General features: G+C 45.1%; 1 protein-coding gene across 2 annotated transcripts in view; it reads left to right on the forward strand.

Moving 5' to 3' along the window:
- Mbnl1 (muscleblind like splicing regulator 1) overlaps positions 1-26416 on the forward strand; it is a 164877-nt gene that overhangs the window by 7083 nt on the left and 131378 nt on the right. The window contains exon 1 of one of the 2 annotated variants that reach the window (XM_090337792.1): positions 10267-10513. The exons of the other annotated variant lie outside the window; for it this stretch is intronic. The gene's annotated coding sequence lies outside the window, so the exon portion shown is untranslated. Of the gene's footprint in view, positions 1-10266; positions 10514-26416 lie in introns of those variants that run through there. 2 annotated transcript variants of the gene reach the window in all.

Below are 26416 nucleotides of genomic sequence, written 5' to 3' on the forward strand. Positions count from 1 at the left end.
GAGCCTGTGCTCACCTGTTGTGCTTGGCACCCCTGTGCCCTTTGTCAGGAGCCTATATATGGCTAAAGTTTTCTTTACTGACTGGCACAGCCTTTGAGAACCAGAAGAGTGTTTTGCAGTGCATGGGCTGCTGAGGCTGAGGGAGGAAGTTGCGCTGTGGGGAGCAGGCCTGTGAGTGAGCCTTACAGACCCGGCTCTCCAGCCAGCCTGGAGTAACCACACCAGCACCACTACAGCACTGTCTTGAGAAGAATCAATAAACTCATGGTATCTGTACTTGATACATTATTTCAAATGAACACATGTTTTATACCTAGGAACAGAAAAAACATTAATAAAAACTTTACATTCCAGAAATAACAACTTTAAAAGCACCTTGCCCTGTGACAAAACAGACGATTGGATAGCGGGGTGCTAGTGACTCATACCTATAATCCTCACTACTCAGGAGACTGAGATCTGAGGATTGTGTTTTGAACCAGCCTGGATAGGAATGTCTGTGAGACTTTTATTTCTAATTAACCACCAGAATGCCAGAAGTGGAGTTGTGGCTCAAGTAGTAGAGGGTTAGTCTTGGGGACAAAGGCTCAGAGACAGCACTCAGGCCCCAAGTTAGTCTTGGGGACAAAGCAAAGGCTCAGATAGCACCCAGGCCCCAAGTTCAAGTCCCACGACAAATATTAACTCAAAATCTGACATTTTATATTCCTTGAAAATAGCCAAGAGGAGCTGGCTTTGTGTGTAGATGCAATGACCTCATAAAGATTTGATATAGAAAGCCATCGCAAAGCATAGAAGGACATGGTGGTCAGGGCAAGTCTCAGATTTCTTCAATTGTCCTCCAGGCCCACAGCCTGGTGGCAGAGACCAGCCACCGCAGAAACAAAGTCACTGCTCCACAAAATATAAGTCAAATTGTCCTTGAAAATGAGGAGCAGTTTGGGTAGATGGGTAGCCTAAGGTCTCTGATTCTTACGTGGTTATATCTGTAGACACTTGAACCCTAAAAGAAAAGAGGAAGATTAGAAAAAGAGAGAAAGAAAGCTAATCATGAATCTGTTAAGTTTGCCTTCACCACTTTGACTCATTTATGTTCTGTATTTAGCGGATGGCATTGTAGAACTTCCTCATACTTGTTGAACTGCATATTACAAGAGGCTCTGCTCAGGGCTTGCTTAGCTTACTCCATCAGACCCCAGTAAGGGCTGGGTGATGCCAAGCAACTTGCAAACTGCAGAGGAAAGGGAAGGCAACCAGGCTTAGACTGCATGAGCCTGTCACCTGAAAACCACTGCCTCTGTCCCAAAAAGCTTGAAAAAAGAAATGAAGGGGGCTCAGGACCTCAGGATGTGTGTATTATTGGGAAGGACAATAGGAGTCAGACACTGTTAGCAGTTACTCACCCCATGGCAGAGAAGTGAGCACCCGGGTCCACCTAGGTAGGGTATTGGCACTGGGAACAAATTCAGAGACACTACATTAGAACTACAATATAAATGCCAGTTGAAGCATGGTATAACTTGTTGATTTATTTCTGTTTATTATGAAATAATGTTAGTTTGTTGAATGAATTATAACAGTAAAAATTGCAAGAGTTTATATGCAATTTCTCCTTCAGAAACACAGAAAGAAAGTGGCCTGGAATGTACTGAGTTCTCAGAGGCTGGGATTCCTTATCCGGGGCCAGCCTTCTTCACAGATCCCCTAGCAAGAGATACAGGGATGCCCCCATCTTCCCCACCCTCAGTACACAGCAACCTAAGCACATTAAAATGGGTGGGATTATCCTGTGTCATTAGACTGTCTGTCTTATTTGTTTTTTAGCTCAGGGACACTAAGGCTTACCTAGTATAAAGTCAAACATCTTGGTTGCTAAGAAGCATCTGGAGGCTTCAAAATACATTGTAGCTCTGCCCACTTAGCTCTTCACAGCCATGCTAGCTGTCTCATTTCTAGAAGTCCATGGACACATTAGCCAAATCTAACTATATTTGAGACAGCATTTTTCACAAATAATATTCTCACTATTTCTATTGAGTCACACAAACTCTATGCACCAAAGGCAGAAACAGAGCAGGTCAGGGATTGATTGGTTCCGAGTAATCCCGGTTTTCTAAACTTCAGGTCAGCAATGCAAAAACCACATTAGCTGTACATTGGAATAACCCAAAAGTGGTACTGGCATCACTCTCAAAAACTGACATAATCGGTCAGTTTTAGCCTTCTTTTTTCCTTCTTGTTACCAGCTCATAGTGCATTCAAAGCTGAGTGAAAGAAAGAGTCTCTAATGGGAGGGAGGAAGTTGGGTGGGGTGTCTGGGAAGGGAGGGGAGTGCTCCCAGCTCTGCCAATTAGTGGTTCATTAGCATCCACAAGCTCCCCTTTGTCAAAGCAAATAACCTCAAAGGGTAAGCCTCATTCCCACTTTCCTGTGAATGACTTTAATCAGATCATCTCCTATTACCTAGCTGAGAATTGCCAGTGAAGGTCTTGGGAGGCCAGGAGAAAAGATGCTCAGCCCCTGAAAATCCACTGAAGGGGAGCCAGGAAGCCCCAGTTTGCACTCCAGGCTCAGGGAGATGGACTTGCACACTCAGGAGGCTGTCATTAGCTTAAGGCCCTGTGAAACATGCACTAGGCCCCTTCCTCTCCTTGTGCTGGGCGCTGGCTCCTCTAACAGTCCTGACTAGCCACTGGCTTTCTTTCTGTCAGGAGACCCCCATGAAGGCATGCTAGCTAATTCTGCATCTGCAGCTACTGGGGCTCTGAGAAGAGGGAAGCCCAGCTGGCCCTAACCTCCCTGCCACCTGCCCGGCCTTCCAGGAGCCTCCAAGGCCTCTGTGGAGTTAGCGGAACTCCTCCCTTTGCCACATTATCTTCCAGCTGCAGCTCAGATAGGTCACCTTGGGAAAGACGGAATGTCTGCAGCATCAGTGCCAAGCACAGATCTTGGCATAAATACTGTGTTACATGAATTAAGAAACAATAGCCAAGCATCCTGCTGCCTGTGTTAGTTATTAAAGTCATTCTAGGAGTGAACCACCAGTTTCCTACAGACAAACTAGACAAAGAGGGAAGTGGAAAAATACATATGTGAAGCTCATCACATTAATGTGACAGAAGTTGTTCTGATTTAAAAGCCTCCTTAGGGCATTGCTTAAGGCAAAGATTGAAGACCTTTCAGGAAACTCAGAAGTAAGAAAGAATAAAAGGATCCAATAAAAGATTCACACAATAGAACCAAAAGAAATAGAGTGGGGTTTTACAAAAGCCAAAAGAAAAGAATGAAGTGTAAATAGATACAGCAAGTTTTGAGGAAATGAAGGGTGATGCTTCTATTTTTTTCTTTGCTTTTCATTTCCTTTCTTTTATGCAGTCTGAGGTATGAACTTAAGCTTAGTACTCTACCACTTGAGTCACTTATCCCTTTCTACTTTAGCTGACTTTTTAAAGCAAGGGCTTATGTTGTTATGACTGGGCTGGACTGCCATTTTTCCTGCTCTTTTATTTTGTGTGGCTGGGGTGTTAGTGCATGCCACCTCATCTGCTGCATGCCACAGCCTCCCTTGTGAGCCACGGCATCCATGGCGCCCTAGCCTTTTTTCTTGTTTTGCGGTCTGGCTAACTTTTCATTGTGTTCACTCCATCATGTAGATCTCCACCTCTTGATTAACTGGAATTACACATGAACCACTGCACCCAAATAATATATGTATTTTTTGGAAAAATTCCTCTATGCGGGCACTAATAAGGAGTTTCTACAAGGAATAAAATTAATATTTAGAAATGTCCATGAAGCAGTTGCATTATAAAATTTCTAGTAGAAGATCTAGCAGCTTTTTGTTGTTGTTGTTCAGTCATGGGGCTTGAACACAGGGCCTGGGCATTCTTGCTCTTTTGCTCAAGGCTAGCACTCTATCACTTTGAGCTACAATGCCACTTCTGGTTTTTTGGTGCTTTACTGGAGATAAGAGTCTCATGGACTTTCCTGTTCTGGTTGGCTCTGAACCACAATCCTCAGATCTCAGCCTCGTGACAAGGTATGATTACAAGCATTAGCCACCAGCACCAGGCTAGTCACTGTTTACAAAATAATTCTAAACCAAGCTGAAACACACAATTTTTATATCACGGAAAGTATTTTATAACATTGCATGCCATTTATACTATAAGCAAAAATAGATAACATGTCTACTTTGACCTCTGGCCATATGTTCCATGTTTATTTTTGTGTATGCTTTAATTACTAAAAGATCATTGTTACATGGTTGCTTTTCCCTAATGACCGTCTGTGGTTCAGGTTGAGCTAGAGTCCATAGCAATGTTAGAAGTTCACAGAAGACACATTTCCATTTTGGAAATAATGTCTAGACACATAGGGGGCAGAGGCTGTGGAGCCCAGTGGGGAAGGAAGGCTGAAATCACTCACAGTGAGACTTCGCTCAGGGTCATTTCCACCTCCATCACCTCCAGTGTGTGTGTGTGTGGGGGGGGTGTGCAGGTTTTAGTGAATGGCGTAAAGGGTGCCATTTGTTCTACAAGATGTGTTAAAGGCTTCATTTGAAAGAATAGAAGTCAAATTGCATGTGTGAATATGACAATTATGTTGTAAGAGGCACTGGAAAAGTCTAGAAGAAAATGATTATGCTATCTATTATACCTGGATGATTACTAAAATCACTGCTGTTATCAAAGCACCTCACCTTGGGCAATTCTGAATTTTCTGTTTTGTGCTGACCCTGAACACCATAGCAGAAGCAGACAGAGCAGCAGCTGGGTGGACTCTCCCATGTACCAAGACCAGCCTTGCAGCTAGCTGTGAGTTTCTGCTGCTGGGCCTCCAGCTGTGGGCCTCCCTTGCCCCCTGGACTTGGCCAGGCTGTCTTCCCTGACTCTCCCTGTGTATGTACTGAGACCGCAGAGCAGTCTACACACAGAGATACAGAGGAATCCAGGTGTGTGTTCACGGAGGCCCTCTCCTTCCTCCAGCTTCTAAACTTCAATGATTCCCTGACCATGGCCTTGTGTTCTGAGAGCTATTCTGTGGCGGCTAGCAGTGAGTTTGTCTCAGCTCACCCATGTCTCTCCAGATGTCCAGCGACTTTCAGTGAGCTGAGCCTCGGGCTCTGAGGCTGTGGTTCCTTGCTTCCCACTGCTCTTTCCCCAGGAATTCCTCAGGCTCCATCCTTGTCCCTGCTGCTTAACTCTCAACTTCCACTTCTGACCTCAACCTGCCTCCTTCACTTCAAAGTACTTTATCTCAATCTGAAATCTAAGGCTTGTCATTTGTTCCCTTCTTATTGGCTATTGACTTGTTAATTGCTTGTCTCCCCCAAGGAGAACACAAAGCTTGAGTGAACTGACAAGGCTATATTCAGTTTTTATAATCACAAGACCAGAATGGGTTCATGCTCAGTAAGCAATTTTTAAGTTGATAGTCTCATTGTGTGAAACTGTGTTTTTGTGTGGGAAAAAGAAAGGAAAACTGGGAAGCTGGGGGAAGGGAAAGAGAAAACTATGGTCTTAGGAGTCTAAACAGCACTCTCTGACACACACACACTAAGTTTTAGGGTACAGTTAGGCTTGTATCAGAGTTTCTTCTAGTCTCACTGTGTTCAAATCAATGAGAAAAACATGGCATGAAGATCAGAAGACACGGATGCCAGCTCTGTCTGCCTCAGTGCCAAGTCCCTTTCAAAATGCTCTGCTCTGATGTCACAAGGAGCACATGCTCCCCAAATTACCCCTCATTACTACTCCCTGTGTTTGTAAACTTCCAATGTGGAAACGTGTTTGCTGTACCTCAGCAATTGCCACATGCTCAAACAGTGGAGTTTAAGTAAACTAGCTTACGAAATACATACTGAGATGAACAGTTGAACTTTTACTTTTTATAAACATTGATTGTATACAAAAATTCATGTTTATATACAACAACTGCTTTATTCACAGACTTAGTACAGGTCAAAAATTAATCATTTTATAAAAAGAAATTTGAAAACCCAAGCTTGTAAACTCCTGTGCATGCAATTACAAAGCCTGGTTGTGCACAGAGATGTACTCCTAGGTTGTCTTCAGTGTGGTAAAATCATTGTGAGGTCTGCTCTCTGTTTCTGTCTGGGACTGAAGGAAATCTGCCTCCCTTCTCCAAAGCAAATCGTGTTCCCAATACAAGGTGAAAATGAATGTGCGTAATTTCAAGGGAAAAGTGAACCCCTGCAAAGAAAGCCGCAGGGCCTCAGGGAAGTCGGGCAGAGTTGTGGAACCCAGCACCTGCAGTGCAGTGCTAACTCCAGGAACCCTGAGCCTGTTCCTTAATAGTGGCCTCAGACACCACACAGCCATAGATACTGGACTCCTGTATGTTACACCCAATGCACTGGGTATGTAATATGCTGTAACACTATTTGTATTTAAATTATGGGCCTCACACAGCTTACTTCTTGTAATCCTCAAAGATAAACTAAACACATACAATTCTACCAACAATAGCTGAACAAGTTTAAATTCAGGCTATAAAAGAGAATTCCCTCATTCCCCCTGCCCTGTGTGAAATACAATGCATACAGATACACTGGAATGGGTTCTTCATACAGGAATGTTTGCGATATTCCATTGCCTTCTGGAAGCCTCATCTGTTAGCCATCTATATTTAAGCATGATGAGGAGTCAAGGGACCTGAGATCAGGTCCTGGTTCTCACATAATCTTGCAGTTGGGTTTTTAATCCTGGTCTAATAAAAACAGCATTCCTACATCAGTGACTTCAGATATTTTCTTATTTCCATAGGACACGTGGTATCTAATATCTGGAGATTCTTTGTTTAGTTGGCTTGGAAGGAGGAGGCCGAGAAGTAGAGCTGTGTCTGGGAAGCCATGAAAGCATGCTGAACTCTGAGTGTGGATTGTAGGAAGAAGAGTTACAACTCAGGCATGTGTGCGCACACACATTCCTTAAAGACTTTCTCTTAACTGAAAAAGATAAACACTACTATTTTCTTTATCTGTATTATTGGTAAACGGAGCTGATATTATCTCTATAAAAACCTGAGTCCTTTAACTGCATTTTTATTGGGATTCATTGGTATAATTATTACTTGAATGGACTGAAATATTTCAGGACTCTGTGGAGAACTCTCTTCCCTTTACCTGGAAGTTTAGTTTTATTTCATCTGGAATTGTTTTTTATAATTTCCCTTCCCACCCACAAAGGACCTTCATTTTGTGCTTGTGGATCTTTTTTTCTCTTTTTTTAAAATATTTTTTATTGTAATTAATAAAAGGGTTACATGATATTTGCCAGATAGAGGGTGCATTAATTCACATACATTGATACCCTTTCACATGTCTTGGTCCCCATTACCCTCCCCCCCTCCCTATCCAATTTCAAATAACCAAATACAAATAAATCCAATATATCAGATAACAAATATATCAGATAACTGTAACAATATGAGATACCCAAGGGACAGCAAAAGAAATGAGAGATAACATAGTACATTAAGGACAACAATCATTCATTATATGGCTTTTGTTTCAATATCCTAGAGGTCCTTTCAATTAGCTTCATACTATATGGCCTTATGTATCAAGGTTTTGATCTTAACTGTGCCATGTGCTCCTAGCTGTGAGAATGCAGCAATGGTATTCTATATGGGGAACCATTAAATTTTATGACTATAATGATTTTTTTAGTAATTTCTACAATTTGAAATGTCATTAGGATAGTGGTAGTAGGAGGCTGGAAATCTGATTTAATCTTTTAACATATGATCTATACTTGAAATACATGCTCATGCTACAGTATTACCAATAATAGTAAACTAGGTTTAGTCAATGGAAATGTAACTACTAGCATATTACCAATTTATATATTTATATTGGAGCATCACTTATTTGTTTGTTTGTTTGTTTTTGTGGGTCATGGAGCTTGAACTCTGAGCTTGGGTGCTGTCCCTGAGCTCTTCAGCTCAAGGCTACCGCCCTACTGTGGGGCCTGGGGGTTAGCCCTGAGCCTTTCAGCTCAATGCTATTGCCCTACCTCTGGAACCACAGTGACACTTCCAGTGTTCTAGTGGCTAATTGGAGATAAGAGTCTTGTGGGGACTTTTGTGCCCAGGTTGGCTTTGAACCATGACCCTCAGATCTCAGCCTCCTGATTAGTCAGGATTGCAGGCGTGAGCCATCACATTGGCTCACCAATTTATTTTTAAGTTCTAGGTTGACTATAGTGTTGGTGCTACTCTTTGCTGCAGAAAATAACATTTTCTTCTTTGTAATTATTTGCTAGAATCTTTATTCACTGAATACTTTTTGCATCTGAATGTGTGTTTGTGTGTGTTCTGTTTAGTGCAGAAGAGAATTCATCTTTCCCTTTTGTTCCCAGAAGTTCCCCTTCCTGCAATGCTGAAGTAGAAAAAAAATCCATTCTATTCCATGCACAGGCTCAAAGTCCTGTTTTCTCCTCTTGTACACATATTCTGACTCACATGGCAGAGGAACTCCAAAACTAACTTGGAAGTCTACACAAGGATGGGCCCTGAGCAGCTCACTGGGCATTTTAAGGTCAGGGGCAGGGCCTACAGCCACCCTGGGCACCAAGCAACCTGCTAGCTAGCAGCTGCAGATGCAGAGGCAGAGCCCAGGCCTTGTGTCCTGAGCGGGAGCCAGGCTTCTGGGTGGAAGAAGCAAGTTGGAGAACTGAAAGGCTACATTGGGACTTGGGAGTGTGCGAGTCCCCTCCCTTCCCCATTTCCTTCTGAGTCATGTTCCAGTGTGTCCACACCCACTCACTTGACACCCATCCCCCTCCTAGCCACCACTCTCTCCCCAGGGCGTGGGCACCCCAGCCCTCCCTCATCACCCACCCGTTCACCTCTGGGCTGTGCCGCAAGGAAGGGTTCCACTTCACGCCCCTGTCTACATTCTTGCACTGTATCTCCTTCAGAGTTGAGACCCACTGGATTAGGAAAGAGCTACTTTTGTTTGGCTTCCACTCCAACCATTACCTTTGCCTTCCTCCTACTCTCATTTCTCCCAGAGAGGCCTTGCAGCCCTGCAGGTGCCCTGCTCCTAGGACTCACGCCCCTGTGGTTTTCCTGGGCTCCAGGTGCCTCTCAGACCCCCAGCGTCCTCAGGACCCCCAGCTACTATCCCCGCAGTGTCCTGTGCCACTGCTGGCACCATGTAGTGTCTCGCCCTGTGCCTGGTGCTGGCATGGTGGCATTCAAGGAGGTGTCCATAGGGAAGCTGAGTAAGCAGGGAGGAAGCCTCCCAGCAGTGGGGCCTTACTGATTAGCAGAAGGAAAGTCCCTGTTCTGAGAAGTGTCCCTATCCTGCTTCGCTTTTTGTGGGGGGACTTAGGTACTTTTGGATGATGAACACCGAGAAACGGTGCCATGTAACTAGTTTTCGTCTTTGCTCTGGAAGAGATCAGCGTAAATTATAAAGGAGTGTGCTGTGGATCTAGACAAGGGTCAGGAGTCTGACACTGGTCTTCGGGAAGGGGCCTTGCACTGGGCATCTTCCCGTACATTCCAGGACACAACCGAACACCTGCAGGGTCCCCGGCAGCTCTTGTGCCTGCACTCCCATCCCGTTTAAAACATGGGAGACACGTTTTCAATGACCAAATTCGAGCAAGTTATCAAATTCCCTTAATTTTAAAGAAAACCCTGCCTGTCCGCCCCCAAAACGTCATTTCCTAATGGAATCCCAGGACAACCACCCTTCCTGCCCAGTTACCTCCCCTGGCACCCAGAGGCACTGGATCCTGGCCTTACCGCTGGTCTGCCCAGAGGAAACTAGGACTTTTATCTTTTGCCTTGCAGTATTATTTCAGTATTTTGGAAGAGAATTCACTTGCGCTCCCAAACGAGCTTTGTGCTGTGTGGCCATCATTTTCTCTGAAGAACGTCAACCTACTCTTGATGCTGCCCTGCCCTACCTTGACCTCCCAGACATGCAGGCGCCAAGGGTTCAAATCTGCCCGCGTATTTTAGCACGGAAGCCCCGCAGATCCTTATGGTGGGGCCCGGTGGGGCGGATTCCCTTGGGGGCTACCGAGGCACGCCCATACGCGCGGGTGCCCGGGCAGTGGGCACGACGGCGCCCACCGCAGGCGCGGTGGCCCTGCGCGAGACCCTGGGCGGCGGACCGGAAGCCCACGGCCGGCGCGGGCTCGGGTCGCCCCCGCCGTCCGCGCGCGCGGTGAGGCCCGTGGCGGGCCGCGGGCTGCTCGGGAGCGGGGCGCGCGTGGCGGAGGCGGCCGGCCGCCGCGCCCCGCTCGAGTCCGCGCGGGCTTCCTGGGGGAGGGGCCGCGCCGCCGCGGCGGAAACCCGGGCCGGCGATAAGAGGCGCGCGGCGGCCGGCGGCCTCCACTGCAGCGGCTCGGGCGGGCGCTGCTCCGTGACCAGCCTCGCTCTGTCCTCCGCCGCGGGCCTCCCGCATCCATGGCCGCCACGGCGCTCTGGGAACTCGGCCTGCGGCCGACCGCCTCCGAAGGACGCCTGCGGGGTGAGTCCGCGTCGGCGCCGCGGCTTATTGTTCCACCCGCCGGGAAGCCGGCGGGAGGGAGGCGGGGAGGGACGCAGCCCGGGAGGCCGCGAGGCCCGGGAGGCCGGCCGGGCCCCGCCCCGCCGGTCCCGCCGTGCGCGCAGCATCCTGGCCCGGACGCAGGGCTGCGGCGCCCGCCCCGAGCTCTGCGGACTCCGTCGGCGCCGCCCGCGCGCAGCCCGGCCGCACTGGGGCCGGGAGGGGAAGGGCGGAAACAGGTGCGTGGCAGCGGGCCCACGCCTCGCGGACCCCGAGCGCGGCCCCCCGCGGTTCCCCGTCCCTCACCTCCCCTTTGCTGCACCCCTCCTGCCGGGCCGCGCCCGCCCGCCTCCTCCCGGCCCTGGGCGCGCGCCGCGGCGGACCCGCCCGCTCCCGCAGCCGCGGAAGAGCTCCGGGGCCCAGGGCGCCGCGCCGGCTTCAGGCCAGTCGCTGCTCGCAAGTTTCCCGGGCGGAAGACGCCCTGCGCGGGAGGACTGCGACCGCGCTCGCCCCCTCCCCCTGCGTCCCTCCCCCCTTCTGTCCCTCCCCTTCTCCTCCTCGTCTTGGGCGCGTCCTCCCAAACTGAGGAAAGTAAGTACGGCGGCGGCTCGCTGCGCCGAGCCTGGGCGCGCCCGTGAGGGGTGGGAGGAGGCTGGACCGGACTCGTTGCCGGGGTCTGGATTTTAGGAGAGAGCGGGACAGACCTGTGCCCTCCCCCCTTTCCATGTCCTTCCTTCCTTCTTTCTTTTTTTTCTTCTTTGCGGAGCCGGAGTCCGTGGTGTTGCAAGAGAGCATTCGGTCCTCCGGGGCGCGGGCCGGCGCTGGGCCGCGCGGCCAGCCCTAAACGGGGGCCGGCGTGGAGCCCGGTGGGGCGCCGGATCCTGGCCTGCGGCTGCGGCGGCTTCTCGGACCGGGCCCGGGAATCTTGGGGCCCGGGGATCTTGGCGCCCGGCAGGGCCGCGGAAACTCTGTCCCCGCCCGCGCGGCGCGGCCCTCCCGCCCCACACCCACTAGGAGCTCCCCCACGGCTTGGCGACGGAGCCAGCGGCCGCCCCGGGGACTCGGGGCGCCCTGGGGTCTGCAGGCCCCGCGCGGGCTCGGCGCGGGAGCTGCTGCCGCGGGGCTCCTCCCGCCCCGCCGGCTGAGTGTACAAAGGGGGCATTCAGCCCCGGGCCCCCCCCCCGGCCCCGCGGCGCCGGGCCCGTCCCCCCCCCCCCGACTCCCCTCCTCGCGGCGCCCGGCCACGCGCCCCCCACTCCCCGCCCGGCTCGCAGCCCCCTCCCCTCCCCACCGCGCGCGGCCTGCGCACCGCCCCCTCCCCATGGCGCGGGGCACGCACCCCCGCATCCCGCGCGCCGCCCCTTGGGGTGGTAGTCGCTGTTTACCGCCAACCTCGTAATGGGCAAGTCCCAGATGGGAGAAGCCCTCCTGAGAGTCGAAGTCCAGGAAGGGGTGACCGTCCGGAGTTAGCGACTTCCTAGGAAGGAAGCCCGGGCTGTCATGTCTGTCTGCGGGCTGGAACCCCGCGAGGCCGCCTGGTCTCTGTGTGTTTTCCTCGTGGAGGTGTTTTATTCTGTTTGTTTTTTATTTACTGCGTTGTTAGATCTTCCTACAAAACGTGAAGGTAATTTTTAGTTTTCTTTGTGTAGTGCATCTTCTCACGGAGAAAGAACTATGCAGCTTGCCTTTGTGTTTTGGAGAACAGGTTAGGCCAGCCCCAGAAAACCTGCTCATCGTCTGTAATTACACCACCACAGAAGACATGCCATCAGGTTTTATTATTACTCAGACCCAGGAAAGCTCACATGTGTGCCCGAGGTTTTTTTTTTCCCCCCATCATGTAATTTAAAACAACTTTGTAAGTAAGCTCCAGGCCTGGCGAGGTTCTGGATGCTCAATGGTGGAGGGGGAACAGACCTGTGCAAGGTGGGCTGGACTCTTGTCCTGCTGAGGCTGAGGTGGACTGAGCTCTTGTCCTGCTGAGGCTGAGGTGGGCTGAGCTCTTGTCCTGCTGAGGCTGAGGTGGGCTGAGCTCTTGCCCTGCTGAGGCTGCCCATCCGCGGTCCCTCCAAGCCCATTCTCACATCCTGTGCTTCCACTGGGCACAGAATTCATGTGAAGTAAACACAGTTCTAGTCCAGAACAGGGAGAGCCGAGACCAAGGTGTCTCCTTGAGAAGGGAAGAGGAAAGAATGTTTTGCTGAGGAGGAGGATAGAAAAAACTCCTTTCTTCATTGTCGGCAAAATAACCCCACCTGCTCTTGTCACTACCACGCACTGACAGTATCTTTGATGGCTCTGTTCATGGACACAAAATATCCTGTGTGTGCCCCAGCCAAGAAGACTAATGCTTCAAAAAGGGCATTAAAGTGTGTGCAGGCATGGTGGAGTTGGGGGGAGGGGGTCAGGAGAGGAAAGGAGCTCGCTTCCATAGAAAACCCCAGTGGCTTGCCATGGAAGCCTTTCCTGTCTGGCCTTTAGGCCAGAATGCTTCTCCTCTGGAAATGTACATGGTGGTCCAGTAGAGTGAGCTGGAGGCACAGGTCCCTGCTCAGCCTTTGAGACAGGTTAATTACCCAAAGTGTGGTACATGCAGTGAGTAGAAAAGACTTTTTATATTTGCTATCTTCTAGTGGTAATGTTTTGGATATTGGTTCTGATAGAACATCTTAATTTGGCCTCTTACTATAACAAGTGTAGTGTATATTGTATTTGTATTGGACAGTGTAGTGTTGGAAACAAAGGAAATATTCTGAAAGAACTTTAGAATTTGCTGGCTAACGTGCACTAAAATTAGTTTGCTTGTATAAGATAAACATGTTTATTGTACATAGAAATACTTCATCTTTTTCATTCAGTGTAACTGAAATTTGAGCAAAAATACCACCTTACATCTATTTTTATTTTTTTAGAACTGCTACTTAGTTTAGAGATTTAATGGAGAGGTAGTAATAGCAGAGAAAGGCCTATAATTAGGAGGGTTAGTCGTAACGCCTCTCAGGGGCCAGAATAGTGTGTGATTGCAGCTTGAGAACACTTTAGAGAGACTGTGGTCATCTCAGTCTCGAGGTTAGCCACACAGAAAGAGCTCACTAAAGTTTTATTACAGAGTCAATATGTAGCAGTATCTTCAAATGATTAATAGATATTCTTCCTTTCTGGGAGTTCTCCTTTCTTAGACAATAGAAATACTAAAAAAGTCAAGCTCCTGACCCAATGTTAATGAAAGATTCATAGCTATGAAAGATTGTCACCTCAGAAACAAGGTGTTATTTGACTGGCAGGAGATAGACATTTCCCTGGCAATTTGAGAAATTTGAACACATTCTTGAGAAAAACATCTTACTAGTCAATAAAGCACAATGGCAACATCCCTGAAACATTCCTGTCCAATATTTTCACAACTGCAGTGTAGGTGCCCAATGAGTAAAGCCAAGGAACCGTGGTTGCTTTTCTAACCTTATAAAGTATGCCTGCCATGGCTTTCCTGAAGGCTGAGAGGTGTATGGGCGTGGGTCTTCCTTGGCAGAGCCCTGATTGCTGGATAGCCTGGCCACTCTGTCCTGCTCTCCACAGCCAGGGTCCCATCCCTGTGTGCCGGGTTGGTGGTGGTGGGGGAGAATGATCCTCTCACCTGTTGTTCTTTATGAGTCCTGTAGTACATTCACTGAGGGCTAGGAAGTTACTGATTGAGAGGCAGAGGGAGGTAGAGGACTCAGTTGATACAGTTTTCATATTATGGAAATGCATATTTGTGTAGTCATAACTGTATGTTTGGAAAGAAACACTATTTGAAAAACCCAATTAATCTCTTCTTGGATAGGGTCTTGTCAAAGGTGCCCATAGAATACCTGAAAATAAAAACACTTTGGAAGACAGTACTTTAGTCACAGCTGTGCAAAAAGCAGTGGATAGTTTCTGGGCTTACCCTTTGTTAGAAAAGTATAGGATATATTATCTCAAGATTAAATGAAGGGCCGGGAGTTTGGCTTAGTGGTAGAGTGCTTGCTTAGCATGCATGAAGTCTGGAGTTCCATTCCTCAGTACCACATACACTGAAAAAGCTGGAAGTGATTCTGAGGTTCAAGTGGTAGAGCTCTAGCCTTAAGAAAGCCAAAGGACAGTGCTCAGGCCCTGAGCTCAAGCCAAGGACTGGCCAAAAAAAAGAATAATGAAGCCATACTGGACAGACTGAGAATTACCTCTCTATTGAAATCAGCTGCTTCACACAGTGAATATACTGTGCGTAAAAGGAATACTCTGCCTGCTCCCAGAGAAAATTGTCCTGTTGAGCCAATGCTGGAAGGGCTAGAAAGTATCTGGTAGATGTGTGTGTGTTGGGGAGGGGCAGGTGAAGGCATAAGGCCTGGAGAGGAAGGTGGGCAGGGGATGAAGGCTAACACTCTTACCACTGGAGCCACAGTACTGCTTCCAGCTTTTCTCATGGACTTTCCTGCCCTGGCTGGCTTCAACCACGATCCTCCAATCTTGGCCTCCTATGTAGCTAGGATTCCAGGCATGAGCCACCAGTGTTCAGCATTTAAGCCATGGCTAGAATAAGGCAGAATAAGGGCTACCATAAGGAAAGGAGAAATATCATTGTAGCCCTGACCCCCACCCGTGATATAAAGGGGACAGTCCTAAAATAAATGCAGAGTGGAGAATGAAGGTATACTTTGTAAAAACATTATCAAAATATTCAGGCGGGGTACGGTGGGTCACGCCTGTAATTTTAGCTACTCAGGAGGCTGAGATCTGAGGATCAAAGTTCAAAAACCAGTCCAGACACAAAAGGACCTGAGACTTTTATCTCCAATTAACCACTAGAAAACAGGAAGTGGGGCTTGGCTCAAGGGTAGGGCCATAGCCTTGAGCTGAAGAGCTCAGAGACAGCGCCCAGGCCGAGTTCAAGCCCCATGACCCCCCCCCCCCCCAAAAAAAAAATTCAGTGAAAATAGCTTTCATTACATCGTTAACGTTGAGTGGTTGATATTTCCATATTTATATGTAATACTGAAACACAAGATGTTTATGTGTTCTGGTTCATTTATTTAGTCTAATTTTTATATTGGTACTGAGGCTAAAATTCAGGGCCTTGGGCTCTCTCACAGGTTTTCATTTTATGGCTGGTGCTCTATTACTTGAGCCACAGCTTCACTTCCAACATTTTGCTAGTTAATGGATCTCAGCCTTCTGAGGAGCTGGGATTACATGCAGGTTTATAGCACCCAGATAGTATTTGTTTTGAGATATATATCTTGCTGTGTACAACTGGCTTTAAACTTGAAACCCTCCTTCCAGGGAGTGTTGGCATTACAGGCCTCCATGCCCAGATTTTCTTGGTCCTTTTATCTAGGAGGTAGATATCTTTTGCCAAGTGATCAACATTAGATTTCATCACTGGTATTAGTGAATACCATATTGAATATCACAATTCTATCAGAAACCAAAGCGGGCAACTGAGGTGGAGTATTTTCCCAACAGAAAACTTGATTGAAAGTAGGCTAACAGTTATGGTTAGGCTACAGAGATAGTTTTATGCTCCTAATATTAAAGTTTGGGGAGGAACGGTTGGTTCTAGTAACAAGGATACAGTAGTGTTTTATTCCTGACTTGTAACTGTTCTCAGTGACTCATGATGCTGGCTGTGTGCAGGTAGCTTCTTCCTTGCAGAAAGAGAACAGGAAGGTCATAGTAAGGTGACAGTGGATGAAGCAGAAAATCCTTGGGAAAAGTTGGTGGGCAAAGCTCTGAACGGTGTGCAGGACTTAGAACTCCTGTGTGAAGAGTTTTTTCCTGCCCAAGGCCCACTCCCTGATGTTGGTGTATTCAACTTGGATTGCAAAAAGCTGTACCCAGGCATATAAACACTGTATCTAAGTATGTTTAGACCTCAGTATTTATTATTTATCACAGGGTCTCATAGGGGGCAGATGCATTTTGAAAGGTATAAGTCTTTTAAATGCAACAGCTGATGTCAATTCTATCATTTTTAATTTTTATTATTGTGTAAGAATCCCGTTCTTTTTGGACAGGAGCTATAGATTTTAGGGGCCAAAACGAACACTTATTCTTCTATACCTGGGAACTATAAACTTGTAAATAATAATTATTGTTATTCTTTATGAAATTTTATTTAATATTTTGTACAATTATGTTATTGGTCTTCTGATGTTTATCTTAAAAGTCAAGTTTCACTGCTGGTACTTTTTTGGTCCTTTGGTGATTTAGGATTCTTGGTATATCCTTTATTCCAAGGTTGAGGTTTTTAATTCAGATTTTTGTCTTATTTTTCAGTTATCTATAAAGAGTAGAAAATAAGAACTATAATGGTAATCATATTTGGTAATCTTTGTCGGTTGGCATTTTTTACATTTCAGGATAGAGTTTGTGACTTACTGCAGATATTCCTCAGAAGAGATGGGCATCTCAAAGTGGGGAAACAGAGGTCCAGGTAAATCAAGCTTATTGCGCAAGGTTGCTAGTAAGTAGCACAAGAAGAGCTTGAGCTGTGGTATTCTTAGCTTAGAACTCTACAAGGAGTTAAGAGAAAATAAAAAGATTCGGAAGTTGTGTGGATGGGGAATCAATGGAGAGTCTGGCTTTCTGCAGTTTTCAGGGCTGGGAACTTTTGCTCCCACGTGGTTCGTGATGTTGGCTGGTGGCTGGGGTCCTTGGGCTGGCCAGTGCTCTTGCTACCAGGTGTGGCACAACACAGGAGAAAACTGGGAATAGAGTCTGGGGAGCCTGTCCTCCTGCTTAATAGATGCGAAGTCAAAGGAAGTTGAGTCTGGGGGAGTGCACAGTGTCATTTGATGCCATGGTCGAGAAGCCTGAGGTGCAGGGGCAGGGGGGAGACTGAGGGTGACTGCAGGGGTGTGGAGAAGGACTGGCAGAGTGCAGGCTGGGCCTCATGATGGTACAGATGATTGTACAGGAGGGTGCAGCCTTTGGGAGTATTAGTCAGGGTGTAAAAATACTCTGCACCAATTAAAAAAATCTGACATAAAGTTATTGTTGTCTCTGACAACCATATTGATACCATATTGATTTAAGATCTGCTAAAGAATTATCTTGTACTTATTTTTTGACAGTACTGGGGTTGAACTCAGGCCTCTTCTTTACTAGGCAGGTGCTTTGTCACTTCAGCAACACATCCAGCTAGAAGATTTCTATATTATTTATATATTAAGTAAGAGAAAAACATGACACAGTGTGACTATAACTCAATTAGAAGACACATGTCAACTTTTAAAAAGTTTTATTGCTGTGCCAAAACAGTGTATGTTACCACATTCTCTATCCCAACTGGTAACAACGTGATTTCACACGTGGGGGAAATGCTACTATTCAGCAAGAAGGCTGTAATTCACCAGGAAACATTTGAGTCAGCAAGGCATAGTTGGTTCTATGGAAGACCATGAAGAATGTCTGGGTTCCTGTGGCAGTCCACGCAGGATGTCTGGGTTCCATGGAAGTCTCCAGAATGTCTGGGTTCTGTGGAAGTCCATGCAAAATGTCTGGATCACCCTGTGGAAGTTCATATAGAATGTCTGGGTTCCATGGAAGTCTCCAGAATATCTGGGCTCATGGAAGTCCATGCAGAATGTCTGGATCCCTATGGAAGTTCATATAGAATGTCTGAGTTCTATGGAAGTCCATACAGAATGTCTGGATCTCTGTGGAAGTTCATATAGAATGTCTGGGTTCCTGTAGAAGTCTCCAGAATGTCTGGGGCTATGGAAGTCCATGCAGAATGTCTGGGCTGTTGTGGAAGTTCATATAGAATGTCTGGGTTCCTGTAGAAGTCTCCAGAATGTCTGGGGCTATGGAAGTCCATGCAGAATGTCTGGGCTGTTGTGGAAGTTCATATAGAATGTCTGGGTTCTGTGGCAGTCCATGCAGAACGTCTGGGTTCCTATGGAAGTCCCAGCAGAACGCTGGGCAACCTGTCCCTGAGGAGAAGTGGCAGATGTCTGTGTGGCAGGCCAAGTATGCATTGTCTGAATTGCTGATGTGTGCACTTCTCAGACTTTGTCATGTTGGGAAAGGTGTCCGTGTGTCTCCTGAAAGTGCATTCAGTCATTCTTTTAAACAAGCTGGTCATTTACCTGTGGGAGGAAAGGAATCTTTGCCTGTGCCTGTGGTCATCTGATATAGGAAGACTGTTACTTTGGAGAGTTTGTGGCATGGTTTAGTTTTACCTAAGTTTCTTGAATACTTTTTGCAATAAAATATGTTTATATGATTTGAACAGAAAATTCTGGCACAGTGATGAGATTATTTTGTATTTTATATGGAGTAAAATTTCCATGGAACCAAGACAGTTATTTTGCCTACAAAAATATATTTATTTTTTATTTAGGTAAAACATTTTAATGTTAAAATTATCAAATAAAATGAAACAACACAATTATCACTCCTAAGGAAGTAGGGTGACCAGGCTGAGAGAGAGAGAGAAAGAGAGAGAAAGGGAGAGAGGGGGGGGGAGGGAATATATCCTGGACATTTTATTATTTTTCTTTTCTTCCTATTCCTAGTGAAGTTGTAACTCACAAGGTCAGCAACAACACAATGAAATAATAGACCCAGTTGATGTATTTAAAAACAAGTAACTAAATTTAATTCTTTAATGTTACTTAGAAAAGTTTGCAGCCTTGTATTAATTTTTCTAATTATTTTTATTTATTTACTTTTATTTTTTACTTATGTACAATAAATACTTACAAAATTTAATGTAGAGGGGTTACAGTTATATTCGTCAGATAGAAGGCGCATAACTTCTCACACATTGATATTCCTTCTCATGTTTTTGTCCCTATTTCCCTCCCTCCACTTCTTCCCCTCATTATCCTCCTCCGTTTCAAATAAACAAATAAACATATATAATATATCAGATAACAGAGTCAGATACTGTAACAATATGAGATTATACAGAGTAAAATTTCCATGGAACCAAGATAGTTTTTAAGAACAAGAATCAGTTTGTGCTGGGAATGTGGACTAGTGGTAGAGTGCTTGCCTAGCATGCATGAAGACCCAGGTTTAATTCCTTGGTAACACATACATAGAAAAAGTCAAAAGTGGTGCTGTGGCTCAAATGGTAGAGCTCTAGCCTTGAGAAAGCCCAAGACAATGCCCAGGCCCTGAATTCAAGCCCCAGTACTAGCAAAAAAGAAAAGATTCAGTTCATAATTACCACTTACAAATTTGACTCCTTATATCTCTGAAAGTGACATAGAAATTGTACTCCATAGGTTTTTAAGTGTAGCATGTTTATGAAGAGCTAGAGAAGAGTATTACATCATTTTGTTTTTGTGTGTATGTGCTGTATGAAGCTGAGGCAACATTAATGTTGTCTGTTAGGTTTATCTTTCTTTGCGAGCTTCTGTTTGTGCTATTTAATGGAAATCTATCATATATTATTAAGATAATACTAAGAAGAAAATTCATTAAGGTTACCCAGTACTGACGGATACCCAGTACTGAAGGTTACTCAGTATTGAAGGGTACCCAGGTATCTCACACATCTCTGTTACTTCATCAGGGGGCAAATTTTAACTGGACAGATTGACTCCAAGTTATTTGAATTCCAGAGCTCTGCCATCCAGGGAAATGGCAGTGTGGGCTTGGTGGCACTGAGGAGGTCTATCTTGAATGTCTTGTCTTGAAGACTTAAGAGTGAACATCAGCTACTGAAAACTCAAGGAAGTCTCTGGTCCAGGTGTCATCTTGCTGAGGCATTGTTGACCTTTTCAAAAACAAATAAGTGGAAAACTGTAATATAGTCATTGGAACTCTTGAAAAATGCATACTCTGATGGAGCTCTGTGTAAGGCTTTCCGGAATCCACATTTGCTGAACGTTGCTAGTGAACCACTATCTCGGAAATACAGCTTTGAGGACTGGGGTCTTAAAACTGATTTTGTATAGGGAGCGATTAGTTTAGAAGAATATGATGTCTGTTTGCCAATAAGGGTTATAGTTTCCTCATCACAGAGATTACTTTATCATAACATATCAATAACACTGTAAACGAATCCAATCCAGATGTGTTCTGCTAAATGATCAATCAACAGCATACTGTGGTCACCTATTAGAGTGCAAAGATGGCAGTAGTTCAGGAGAGGAGGATGCAGGGAAGGCAAGGCCATCAATCTCCCCCTGCTTGGATGTCTGCTTGAGTTGGAGGAAGACTGGTACATTGATACTGCAGTGTGTTGAGCCACAGAGCACTTGGGGTGGAAGGGTACTCTGGAAGGAAGGAAGGAAGGAAGGAAGGAAGGAAGGAAGGAAGGAAGGAAGGAAGGAAGGCAGGCAGGCAGGCAGGCAGGCAGGCAGGCAGGCAGCTGGCTGGCTTTGTGGCCTGGATGGCAGAGCAGCAGGGAGGGTGGAAGACCAGATCTGGGTCTGGAGCAGTAGGCGGAACAGACCCGATGGTGCCTGGATTTTTAAAAGCACTCTTGTTCTCAGGTAGGGATGGATGGTGAAGCTTTGCTGCAGCTTGGTGAGGACAAACAGCCCTGTCAAGGTGATTGAGTAATGACAGGCTTAGGAAGCCCACACCATGTCTTGATAAGGTGAGGACACTAGGCTCGGAAGTTAAACCTGCTGGCCCACAGTCGCACAGCCAAGGCCAGTGGAAGTGTGTCCTCACTTTAAAATCAGTATCCCTCCACTCCCCATGGTCATGCTGGAGACGAACAGGACACCGTGGTGACACAGCAATGTAAAATCCCCTTTCTTAGGTCAATTTAATACAAGAAGATACACATCTAATTTAAAAGGTTGTCACACAGTATTTTCTCATTTGTCTTTGATATCACATCACAAATGGCATGTTGTTTTGATCAATGCTTATAATCTTAGTTTCTTGGATTTGTTAAAACTCAAACAAACCAGTCCTTCCTTCTGTAGGCAGAAGATAGCCATAAGGATTTGTTCTGCTTTGGGGTAACAGTGGGTAGATCAGAGGAAGCTTTGTGGAATTCAAGGACATTGTGAAGGTAGATCTCTCCTTATCTGCTCAGATCTCTTAATAAAATTGCAAGTTCCCATTCTCTGCTTTTAAATCATTTTGTGATTACTTACAATACTTACAAGTTGTGTGTAAATGTTGTTACATTGTTCAGGGAAAAGTCTGTTCATGACTAGTATACGTAGAATTTTTTTCCCAAACTTTTGAGTTTATGATTGGTTGAATCTGTGGATGCAGTTTCCCAGGAACACAGAGAGCCACCGTTTCCTGGGAGAGAACATGGTTCCATGGGATTTCCACCAGGAAGTGGTGCAAAGTTTTGCGTTTGCATCTCACAGAACTGGCACATTGGCGTGTGCTGTTGGCAGGTGTGTTCCATTTAGGGTTGGTGAAGAAAGTAGAAAAGCTCTTACTGAAGATTGTTCTGTGGGAGATAGGTCACTTCCACTAGCAGATTCCTCTCCCATAGTGAGGGGATAGAAAGTTTGCCAGGTATTTACCCAACCACCCAGAAACAAGGACATACTAAACCCACTAGCACAACAATGTTCATTGCAGCACTAGTCACCATAGCAAAGATATGGAACCAACTTAGATGTCCCTCAGTTGATGAGTGGATCACCAAGTTGTAGTATTTGTACACAATGGAGTTCTATGCTGCTGTCAGAAAGAATGACATCACCCCATTTGTTAGGAAATGGAAAGACTTAGAAAAAATCATATTAAGTGAAGTAAGCCAGACTCAAAGGAACTTAGGCTCAATGGTTTCCCTCATTCGTCATAATCAGTAGAAACCTTGGGCTCTACTAGCAGAGATTTGCAATAGAGCAAAATCTTGATACATAAGGACATATAATGTGAAGCTAATTGAAAGGACCTCCAGGATAGTGAAACAAAAGCCATATAATGAATGATTGTTGTCCTTAATGTACTATGTTGTCTCTCATCTCCTTTGCTGTCCCTTGGTTATCTCATATTGTTACAGTATCTCACTTTGTTATCTGATATATTGAATTTATTTGTATTTGGATATTTGAAATTTGATAGGGAAGGGGGGAAAACCAAGACGAGTGGGGGGTGTGGGGGGGAGGGAAACGGGTACCAAGACATGTGAAAGGGTATCAATGTATGTGAATTAATGCACCTTCTATCTGGCAAATATCATGTAACCCATTTACTAATTACAATAAAAAAAATAAAAAAAAAGAGAAAGTTTGCCAGGTAAAGGGGTGTATTATTCTGGAAGTGTTTGTGTCTTGCTCTTGGCTTCAGAGGGACATGTCCTTTAGGTAGCAATTATTTATTGAGTGCAGCCCTCAAACTGATGCATTTGGAAGATAAAGAGATAAAATGTTTCCTGTGTAGTGCAGGAAATAGTCGCTGAGAAGGTAGGGCAGACAGTGAGTACTGAGGGGCCAAGAATAGGCTGTTTGTGGGCAGTATGGAACTTGCCTGAACCATGTGGTAGAAGGTTAACTCTGTTGTCATTTTGTGTATATTAGAAAGAAGGCAAAAATCAACTTCAAATTTATTAACATGAAAGGACTCAATGTCTAAACCATTTCTAAAGAACTTGACAGGTGTGACCTATCCATAGTACCTTAGATTAGACAGGAGATTAATTAATTTCTGATGCTGTCGCTTTTGGAGAAATGTTGGCTTGGCTGATAGATCTGTAACTTCTTCATATTAACTCATTAATCAGCTTGGTTTACAAGCTGATTAGAACATATGGTATTGAGAAATAAGTTTCAGAGCCCTACTTTTATATAAACAGAAAAGGGAAATCCATAGAGAGAAGTGAGTTGTATACAACTTTAATGACCCAGGGTTTTGGATCCCCATACAATGCATTTTTCTCCTAGGTTTCTTTGTGTACTGGAAATAAACTATGTTTTTTAGGCTAGCTTCCAGGTATTCAGGAGGTAGAAATGTGAAGGCATACATATTCGGTTGTGAAGTGTTCATTCCATGATTGCAGGATTTAATCTATATTTTAGGTTAGCAAACTGTGTTACTGTTCAGCATTATTCATTTTAAATCATAAATATTTATTTAAAGTCTATTGTAGAAGAAGTGTTAACACTAGAAGACTTCGATTGGAATTTTGAAGGGAAATTGTTCTTGGTTTTCTGAACTTTGTGGTTTTGAGAAAATGACCCACTTTCTAAGGGAAATAATGAAAGAAAGTCAATTTCAAAAGATCTGATGATTACCACTGGCAATAACCTAAAAAGATTAATCCTATCTGGGTGCCAGTGGCTCATGCCTATAATCCTAGCTATGCAGGAGGCTGAGATCTGAGGACTGTGGCTCAGAGTCAGCTCAGGCACTAAAGTCTGTGAGACTTTTACCTCCAACTAATCACTAGAAAACCGGAAGTGGCTCAGAGGCTCAAGAAGTAGAAGAGCTCAGGGATGGTGCCAGGCCCAGTGTTCAAGCCTCACAACGAAAAAAAAAAAAGTCTTCCTGGGTAGTCACTTTCCTGTTCTTTTCCTACAAGTCTCTAGATTTTGACCTGTCACCTCCCTCCCACACAAGTGGGAAGGTGGAGGTGGAGAAGCTTGCGGGGAGGAACAGGGCCTTGCTTAGACATGAGCCCTGTGGGTCTCAGGCTGCTGCTGCTTTGTGGCCATTGGCTGCCTATAGATTAAGCATTGGTAGTAGTATATCTGGAGGCCTTCTCAGAATTAACAGTGTAAAGACTCTGTGTAAAGAGGTTATATTGTGGCTGTAGAACAGCAGAGATGGTAGAGTGGACATTGAAATGTCACTGGTTTTGAAAGGGAGAGTGTAGGGAATGGCCCATTCTGAGGTGGCAGGGCGGGATGAGGTCCTGCTCCCAGAAAATTCACCACACCCCAGCATGTGCCAGGACCAGCAAATTCACCATGATCTGTGAAGTGGCTGATGCCCCTCTGAATGGCAGCACTGGCAGTCTCTGTGTTGGATGGTTTGCTAAGGGACACATTTTTTTCAAGTGCCTTAAATCCAGAAAGAGAAGAGCAAACTCTCTTATTATCTGTTCAACTATGTTATTGAATCTATTAAGGTAATTCAGTTCATTCTTTTCACATGAACATGTAGAAACCTGTGGCTATCATTAAGATAGGAAAACATGCCACCAAAAATGGAATAGTGTCTACATTGACATGGAGATTACGGATTAAGTGCCCCCCCTACTGATTAAGTCCCCCTCCCCAGATGACAGCTTGTCATTTGTGTGCATGCCTACGTGGTTTCCTATTCTGTCCATATGCCCTTTTGTGTTCTGTAAAGGATTATGAAACTATGCACACATTGTAGCCAAGTCATAGAACAATATAAACCATGAAAGGAAGGGATCTGTCTACAACTGAATTTGTTCTAAAGTAATATATTTAGTATTATTTTGTGAGTATCTGCACTGTAGAAGTGTAACATGTCACGGATGCTCCACAACACACAAAATTCTTTTTTTTTAAGTTTTTAAAATTTCAGATATGTTATAAATCAGGCAATTTTTACCTTTAGAGAAACATTATGGTTCCAGATTTTTAAAATATATTTTTATTGTAATTAATAGAAGGGTTACATTACATTCGCCAGATAGAAGGTGCATTAGTTCACATACATTGATACCCTTTCTCATATGTCTTGGTCCCCATTTCCCTCCCCCCCACCCCCACCCTCATCTTGTTTCCCCCCCTTTCCTATCCAATTTCAAATAACCAAATATGCATATATCCAATATTCTAATGTATAGAAGTTAACTGAAATAAATTATTTCTTCTCTCATTGCTGAGGCTCAAGGTCAAGGCGGGCAGATAACAATCAGTGTTTTAATGAATTCATCTCCTTTCTTATCCATTGGTATTAAGGAATCCACTCACTCAGTAACAGTTGTCTGATAATGACTACCTTAATGACTCAAAAAGTATTTTTTCATTATGTGTCTATCAAAGGTTTCCAAAGTTAGGTACATCCAGAGAGATAAGTTAGACATACTGATGTTTTAGCAAGAAATTTCAGCACCGTATTTATGTTTAATGTTTCCATGGAAAATAAAGTATATTAAACCTTCAGATTCTGCAGTGTTTACTTAGATATTAATTTGGATTCTTTTATGTTGTAATCCTTAGATATATACTGGACATAAGCGTGAATGCAGTTGGAAACTTCAGACATATTTCAAATGTTCAGCTAGCTGTTGCAGAAATAATGACATTTAATGAGGTCTTTCTACCGTAACTTTTTTTTGTATTTTTATTTTTTTCATGTATTTTTATTGTAATTAATAGAAGGGTTACGTGATATTTGCCAGATAGATGGTGCATTAATTCCCATACATTGATACCCTTTCATATGTCTTGGTCCCCATTTCCCTCCCCCCACCCCCACCCTCTACCATAACTTTTAAATGGTATTTTCAGTAATTTCAGAATACAATATTTATAGAAGCCAGTTAATATTTGCTTCAAAGCCTCCACCAGGATTGGGATGTGGTTCCGAGATAGAACCATGCGAAAGACTGCAGGGCCTGGGTGTGATTCCCAACCCTGAGAAGCCCCAAGAGGCTTTCATGCTAGATGTAGTGGTACATGTCTCTAGACTCACCTTTTTGGGGATTGTGGCAGGAGGATTGAGAGTTTGAGACCAGTTTGAGCCACATAGCAGGACCCCATCTCAATGAAACAAACAAAACCATTGCCAGTGATAGGTTTGCTGTGTATGCACATGTGAAGACAAATACCATTCTAGTGCAGGTTCTGTTTCTTTACAATTGAGCATGGGAAATAGCATCACCAAATAACATGTAAAGAGAAAACTCAAATTTGAATGGCAGCGAAATACAGAGTTTGAAAGGTCAGGCCTGCAGTGGAGGCTCTGGCTCAGGTTCTGAGAATCACGCAGAAGGCCGTGGCTGCC

This window comes from Megascapheus bottae, chromosome 1 (genome assembly GCF_031878675.1).
Source record: "Megascapheus bottae isolate mThoBot1 chromosome 1, mThoBot2.hap1, whole genome shotgun sequence".
Classification (NCBI taxonomy): Eukaryota; Metazoa; Chordata; class Mammalia; order Rodentia; family Geomyidae; genus Megascapheus; species Megascapheus bottae.